This window comes from Pseudorca crassidens, chromosome 11 (assembly GCF_039906515.1).
Source record: "Pseudorca crassidens isolate mPseCra1 chromosome 11, mPseCra1.hap1, whole genome shotgun sequence".
Lineage (NCBI taxonomy): Eukaryota > Metazoa > Chordata > Mammalia > Artiodactyla > Delphinidae > Pseudorca > Pseudorca crassidens.
In genome coordinates, this window is record NC_090306.1 from 49,444,465 (window position 1) to 49,452,585 (window position 8,121).

Sequence of the window (8,121 nt, forward strand, 5' to 3'; positions counted from 1 at the left end):
ACATGTTAGGCTGAGGTCTCTGCTTGCACCTAACATTTCCCTTTAGAAAACATCTTGCCTCTCTCAGGATTTCAGGTCTCATTGCTGCGAGTTCAGGAAGAGGCGGTGTAGTCAGGGTGGAAACAGGTACTTGGGGTCGCCTCAGGAGTGAGCAGTAGAGGGCTGTGTGTATGGTTGCAGGTGGTGGCATCCTCACAGGATTGATTTTGTATATTGATGGAAGTCCTGGCTGACTACGTTATTATTCATGGCAACAATTTTAGGTAGTTAATTATTTATTACATCCTTTCCCCCTAGTGGATGTAACGGAACAAGAATCTTTATACCAGGGCTACACAAGTGTTGTCCTTTTACCTTTTGTAATGGAAGGCACTTTTGCCAGTTTAAAGATAATTGCTATCATTAAATATTGATAGAGCCTTTTTTTTTTTTTAAGTTTCTAGAAGTTAAAATGAAGGGAACAACTGGGAAATATAATCAATGTGCCCTGGACTTTTCATCCAATGAGACTTGGACCTCAAGGAGTAAGAAAATTATGTGGAAGGAGGATGCCTTCCTATTTGTTTTTTAACAACAGGCCTCCCAGGTTCTAATTATTGCCTGACATGTGAGCCAAAGGAGACATTTTACAAGGCAGAATATAAGAAAGAACTAGCACTTTACTACTGATATCAAACCAGAGTATAACTGTGTGTCTTCTATAACTGAGGGCATGCTGCCCTGAAAAGGGTTTAGAGGGAAGTTGTTAGGTGTAAATTGGCCTCAGCAATAGAAGCAAGGCTAATTAGAAGAAGGCAAAGGCCTCTGACATCACTATGCAGAATGGAGTCTCAGGCTTGAACAACTACAACAGTGGCAGGCTCTGGACAGATGAAAGCAGAGGAAATTGTGAGTGGGAATGGACCTTGTCTTTAGCAGTAGAAGGAACAGAGCAGTCAAACCCTGGAGCCCTGTCCTGTAGGGCTTTGGCTGCCTTGAGAAGCGCACACGCTCTACCTTTTTCCTCCTGTCCCAGGTTACTCTCCAATGGCATTTACTTTTATACGAATAAAATGAAGTTGCTCATTCACTTTCTCTTTCCAAAAAGGATTTGAAGAAGTTAATGGAACATCAAGGGTGAACTCAAATGGAGGAAAATAACTTACAAATAGGTAATGTGGAGTCTCAAGCGGGAGATTGTGCCTGTGGGATGAGGGAGGGGACGGGTTTGCCTAGTAGCAATGGCGATGGCATGCTATGGTGGCTGTGGGGAGCTGTTTAACAGAAGATTGCTGCATGTGTGTGTGTGTGTGTGCACGTGCGTATGTGTGTGTGTGTATGTGTAGGGTGGTCATTTTCACCTCCTATTACTGGGTCAGCCTGCAGCCACTGTTAAGGCTTCACAGATTTGGAGGGGTTGTGTGTTTCATTTGGGGAAATTTAAAGGTCTCCCTTAACATTTAGCCACCCCTGGAGGCCCCAGTCTGGTTATGAATGTTTCAGTGGGTGAATGGCAGAGCTCTTTGGCACTGGCAGCTGGAACCTTGCACACACACACTTCTTCCTTCCTCTGATTGTGTTAAGTCAGCGTAGCCCTCGGACCCCGTGGCTGGCAGTCCGGGGACGTCCCCCGTCGGTTTTGTCAGGGCGGTATTGGGATTTTTTGGTGGCATCTTTTACCAGCTCTCAAAATTTTCTCAGATATATCTTGATGAGATGAGACCTAGAAGAAAAAGGGAAATCTTACTGGGATTGAACAAAAAATACAACATTTGAAATAACATTTTGAAATAAAATTGGCTGTAACAACGGAGAACTTAGGACTGTGGATAGTGGTATGTTAAAATTCACATGCTTCACACAGATGTGCAAAGCAAATGGAGTTTCTTTGTTTCCTAAAACTGATGTAATCTTCCTTTACCAGACCACACTCAAGCTGGGTGGGGGTAGGTAGTGGGAAGTGTGGAAATTAACTTTAAACTTGTCAATTTATGCTATCTCTGTACCTTTGGGTTTAAATAGTCTCTCTTGGATGACTAAGTTCCCTTTGGGTAAATATTCAGTCTTTTAGATGCCCATCCCCCCTGCCCCTCCCACTCTAAAATGGTACCTAGATAGATGGAAGGGTAGGGTGTGTGTGACCTCGTGTTAGCAGGGGAGAGATGGGAGTTTCAGACCCATGCAGTGTCCTTTGGTTCCTCATTGATCTTCACTGGGCCATGGCTGATCTGTCTGTTCCCTGTGCTACTGTTGGAGAGGGCCTATCTGCTCATTTGGAGGTCAGATCCCCAATACTGAGTTCTTGCTTTAGGCTCTGATCATGAAGCCCTTGACTGCAGCAACCATTTTGTCCTAATTGCAGCTCCTCACAGGTCCCCTCTGGTCTCTGAACCCCTGTTCCGGAGCAGGTGAGAGGTCCCAGATCTCTTGGATACCTTCTTTTTTTTTTTTTTAAACTTAAAAAAAAAATTAATTTTTGGCTGCGTTGGGTCTTCGTTGCTGTGTGCGGGCTTTCTCTAGTTGCGGCGAGTGGGGGCTACTCTTCGTTGTGGTGTGCAGGCTTCTCACTGCAGTGGCTTCTCTTGTTGTGGAGCACGGGCTCTATGCACGCGGGCTTCAGTAGTTGTGGCTCATGGGCTCTAGAGCGCAGGCTCAGTAGTTGTGGCGCACGGGCTTAGTTGCTCCGCCACATGTGGGATCTTTCCGGGCCAGGGCTCGAACCCGTGTCCCCAGCATTGGCAGGCGGATTCTTAACCACTCCGCCACCAGGGAAGCCCTTGGATGCCTTCTTAAAAAAGTTTTTTTTCATTGAAGTATAGTTGATTTACAATGTTGAATTAGTTTCAGGTGCACAGCAAAGTGATTCAGTTTTATATATATATATATATATATATATATATATATATATATATATATATATATATATATATATATTTGTTTTTCAAATTCTTTTCCATTCTAGGTTATTCCAAGACACTGAGTATAGTTCCCCGTGCTATACAGTAGGTCCTTGCTGGTTGCATGCCTTGCTCAAGCCTTGGGCAGCCAGGAGCACTGCCAGGGCTCCTCTGTCTAGGCTCCTCCCTCTACCAGGGCTGCACTTTTTTCCCATGCTGCTTAGGATGAAGCCCTCCCTGTAGCCTCACAGGCTTCCCAAGCTCTGCCCAGGAAAGCACACCAAATCACAAATCCTACCAAAAGCTCCAGTGCTTATCTGTGTCTGTCTGTGTGGATGTTTCTAACATGCCTCCTACTCCTAGAGCCCCACTTCAGAGTGGACAGTGAAATCACGGGCATTTGATCTCTCCTCCCCGTATTGCACCTGGGATTTGGAAGTGGAAAGCTTTCCATTTTCTCTTCCTGTCTGGAAGGGCCTTTCTCCACATCGTATTCTCCTCCTTCCTGATGTGGCATTGACTTTCGCCTCCTGTTGCACCATCATAACGGAGTGGCTGCCAGGGAACAAGAACCATACATCAGTAATAGTTTCACAAATATTTTCCCAGTTATGTGCATATTAGGAGACAGTGGGGAGCCCCTGGCATCCTTACAGTTGTTGTGGAAGTTTTCTGTTGTAACAGTTGTTGGGAATGGAAGAGGAGTGGTGGTTGATCAAATACTATGTATGGTTTTACTAAACATTAAAATCATAAATGTGGGAACTGGAAACCTTTTGCCTCTGCAAATTGAGCATCCACAGTTTTGTGTTAGAAACTGCTGTTAAAACTCCCTGCTTTCAGAACTTGGCTGCTGTAAAGGTCCTGAAAAAAAATTGCAGTTTGGCTGGAAATGTTCATGCTTGGTTTCAGCACATTCACAGAACATTCACAGGAAATAATTGCAAGTTCACACAATATGATCTGTGTGGGTGTGATTCAGATCAGCTCTCAAGAGCACAGAATGAAGGCTCTCAGCCATTTATGCAAAGAAACATTAAAATAATGATAAAAGGATCCAGTATGATTGAGGAGAGTGGAAAAGAATTAGATATTAAGGCACAAGTTTTTATCTTTTTGGGAATCAAAAGCTGCTGGGCACATCAGTGGATTTGAACTTCTGTTGAGAAGTACTCTTAGGGTTTTAAGGACTTGAGTCGTGTTAGTTTTGTTTGCTGAATCCTGGTCATAATAACATTTCATTTTGTGGGGAAATAATAGGAGGCAGGAACAATGAAGGAGCACAGAAGGGGGCTTACTCTTTATAAAAAAAAAGTGCGAAAGATTTGAGACTTGACTCTCACCAAATGGGGAAGAAAGTATCTTTGTGCAGCCAGTCTTGTGTCCTGAGAGACCTCTGAGTACCAAACCTTGATCTGAACACTGTAAGGGCTAAGTGGGAAGGTGGAAGATGGGACCTGACCTTGAGATTCATATAACCTATTCTGGGAGGTAGAACATTCTTACGTGGAAGTATGGCTTCACAAAACTAAATACAAGTTAACACCAATTAAGAGGTGCCCAAATGAAAACAGAAATCTGAAAACATGAACCTGGAAGACTAGAATCATGTATATAAAACAGCATATGTATGACTAATGATCAAATATACGATAAAGACATAAATATATAGTTCAATTTAACCGTAATTATAGCTCGCATCTGAGTTGTACTTGACAGTTTTCAGAGCATTTTCAGATACTTATTTTCACATTTTTCACATACAGTTGTTACAGCATGGACTCACCACTGCTGTTCTCCACCACTAGAACCGTGCCTAACATGTAGTGGGCACTGTTTTTTTTTTTCTTAATGACTTAAAACAACAAACATTTATCATCTCACACACCTTCTTTGTGAGAGGCCTCGCGACGGCGGCTAGCTGCCTCTAGGGTGAGCAGTGCAAGAGACACCAGTGATTATTTGTTGAATGAATGAACCATATAGTTTCAAGGAGCCTCAGAGGTATTCTGGATCCTCCTCCAATTCAAGCAGTTCTCTTCACTGACAGTGTTTAAACATTTCCAGTGACGGTGAGCACATGGCCTCTTCAAGTGGCCCATTCCATCGTCAATAATGAAATCAGCTACCACGCTGGACATTATGCCACGTCATCTTCCTACCACACTGTGCTCCCTCCTGTCAAATACCTCTGATTATAAGAAAGCTCTTTCTTGCTTTGAATTGAAATCTGCCTCTTACCGCCTTCCTCCAACTGTATTCATTTTGTTCTCCTAAGCTTTCGATGGGGTGCCCATCAGGACACTTTTGAGAAGAGTTAAGAGTTTTGAAAGTGAAAGGAGCTACAGATAATTAAACTGAACGTGTTTTGATGCGTTTTCTAATTCATTAGCAAAGCTTTTTTTTTGGATTTTACACCAACTTCATTAAAAATTTTTCAAGTTCAATTACTGTAGCCATGTATATAAATTAAAAAATTAGTAAATTTTACCATTATAGTTACATGTTTGTTGGTGGAATGTTGCAACTTATTTGGACATAATTATAAATTACGTTATACTGTAATCAATGCCAAGTCATTTCTGCTCCATAGGTTGTACCTATATATTTTTTGTTGTTGTTTGTACTAGGAAATATATCAGACTTATCAGAACAGCCATTGACACAGCATGATTAGAACACATGGATTTTAATCAAGGTTTTCTTTTCAGCTGCTCTCTCCATGGGTTCCTTAATTTAGTAAGAATATTGCTTTGACCGTGACACTGTACTCTGAAAATTATATTTCCACCATAGAAATTTTAATATCCACTGTTGAACTTCTTCGTGAGATGAGTAGAAATATTGAAAATATAAGAGCTATTTTTGGAATTAACTGATTTTCTCTTTGAAACTTCAGTCCTGATCCTGATGGAAAACTGACAGTTTTTAACTGTGAAGTTTTTCTGCTTACAGAGTCATTCCATGCAGCCTTCTCTTTATTTTTGGTATTTGCACAGAAACATTTGGAATATAAAATAAGTGGAATTAATTTAGAAGAACAGTCATTTGATCTAGATCAACAGTTGTGTCTCACAGAGCGATATATAAATAAATCTTGTGCAGTTGAAAGTGTTAAACCTTTATCTTTGGGCACAGTCTTCTGAAAATAACTTTTGAAGTAGACGCTGACTCTTTTCAGAGATTCGTGTCTTCAGGTTTTCATGTGGTCAGTGACATCACTATAGCCCCCATGGTGGATGGTAACTCTTAACGTTCTTGAAAAATAGAAATTTAGTACTTATTATTTTATTAATAAGCACTTAAAAAATCATTGCTGCGAAAGGTTTATTACAAAATAAAAAAGCATTACCAAATAATAAAACTCCCTACAATAAATGGCAAAAACACTGGAGTAGGGTGTTTAGACTACTTTCTGTGTTGTAGTCTATGGCAGGACAGGCCAGAGACCGCTTTAAATTTCCCACATTTCCCACTCTTTGGTGCGGTGGTCCCCAACATTTTTGGCACCAGGGACCGGTTTCGTGGAAGACATTTTTTCCACTGGCGTGGGTGCAGGTGCGGGTGGGGAATGGTTCGGGTGGTTATGTGAGCGATGGGGAGCGATGGGAAGCGGCAGATGAAGCTTTCCTCGCTCGCCTGCCCGCCACTCACCTCCTGCTGTGCGGACCGTTCCTAACGGCCCCAGGGTCCAAGGCCTGGGGCTTGGGAACCCCTGCTTTGGTGAACTGGGGGGGGTGTGCCGTCTTTGTGCATCCAGACATCTCAGGGGCCAGTCCACCAAGCTGCCAGTAGAGGGAGCAATGCTGAATCTGTCTTCCACACCTGAGATGGGTAGTTTCTCCTGTGTTTGTATACGAATGTCGTTTATCATATGGGTGAGTGAGCACCCTGCATGCTGTTCTTGAAAGGGAGGTACTGGTTACATTGTCTCTGGAAAGAGTCTGGAAAAGAGAGATGGGTTGTTAATCATCTTTCAGTTGGAAACCATGTGTAAAAGTTAGATCTCTGTTCATTGCATATAGGTCTTACACAAAGTTAAATGAAAATTAAGGCGGAAGTACAAAGTGGAAGTCTACCAAACCCATTCTGAGTTATCTTCATGCAGCTTTAATAAAAATGTTCCCAGTAGGACGAAGGCTAAACTGGCCCTGGGTCAACAGACAAAGCCAGTACCGTCCTAGGGACAATGAGAGTTATGTTCATTCTAGTTAAGGAGAAGTAACTGCTCTCCTTCACCATGGCTTAGCCCTTCTCATGTTCGAAGCTTCCTTCTTTGCTTCAATTGACCTCTTCTCTGAGCTAAGCATCCTCAGTTCCTTCCTCTGTTCATCCTATGAAGGAGATGCCTGTAATGTCCTCTCTCTGGGTGAAGGGTAGGACTATTCAGTGTCCTTACTTTTACTTCATGTTTGATGAGCTGATCAACCACCTGTTCCCACCTATGTGGGTCAACTCCTCTGGCACTGCCCTTGGACATGATGGGCTACGTGCGGTATATAGGAAAAAAGAATTCCGGGACAAGATAGGCAGCTATTTCGTGCTCCCAGTTCTGCCCAGAGGACAGACTGTGTTTCTCTGCTTCCTTCCCCCCACCTCCATTCATTTTACCTGTCCTGTGCTGTCTTCTCTGCCAGCCTCTTCTATGCCACTTGCTTCTTTGGAAGCTCGGCTTTGAATCTGGGTCTGTCCTAAGTTATCTAAAAGCCAGTGGAGAGGATGACGAGTTGGCTTCTTCTGTCTCATCACGGTGGTCTGGCTCACCTCTATTCTTCCTTTAACCTATGACATTCTCATGCTTTCTACACCTGGCAGTTCTTATAAAATTCGTGTGTACATAACTTGTTACCTTAAATGAGCACTTTTTTCATGGTAGAGGAAGAAGAGGAACACATTATCCTGGAGTCAGAATTGAACTTAGTTCTCAGACTTTGTCTACTGCTTATTTCCGCAAAACGCGTTATATGTGCCCTTATAGAACTGCTGGTTGCTCTTTAATTTAGATGCCTGTTGTATAGACCATCAGGCACGAGGAACACACCCTCACGTCTCCTTCTAGAGAACCTCCCTAGATCTCCTTTCCCTACCTCACCTGTGCTCATTACATTGCTGCCCACATTGCTCCAGGCAGAGGGTGAAAACATCGGAGGGAGATGTCAAGGCGGTGAGCGCAAGGCTGGACAACTTTACAAAGTGATCAGTCAGAGCAGAAGATTGTAGATTGTGGTGTAAGTGATTCCTGTCC

General features: G+C 42.9%; 1 pseudogene; it reads right to left on the reverse strand.

Moving 5' to 3' along the window:
* LOC137202917 (thymidylate synthase-like) overlaps positions 1-7,622 on the reverse strand; it is a 45,974-nt pseudogene extending 38,352 nt beyond the window's left edge.
* Between the last annotated feature and the right edge of the window lie 499 nt (positions 7,623-8,121).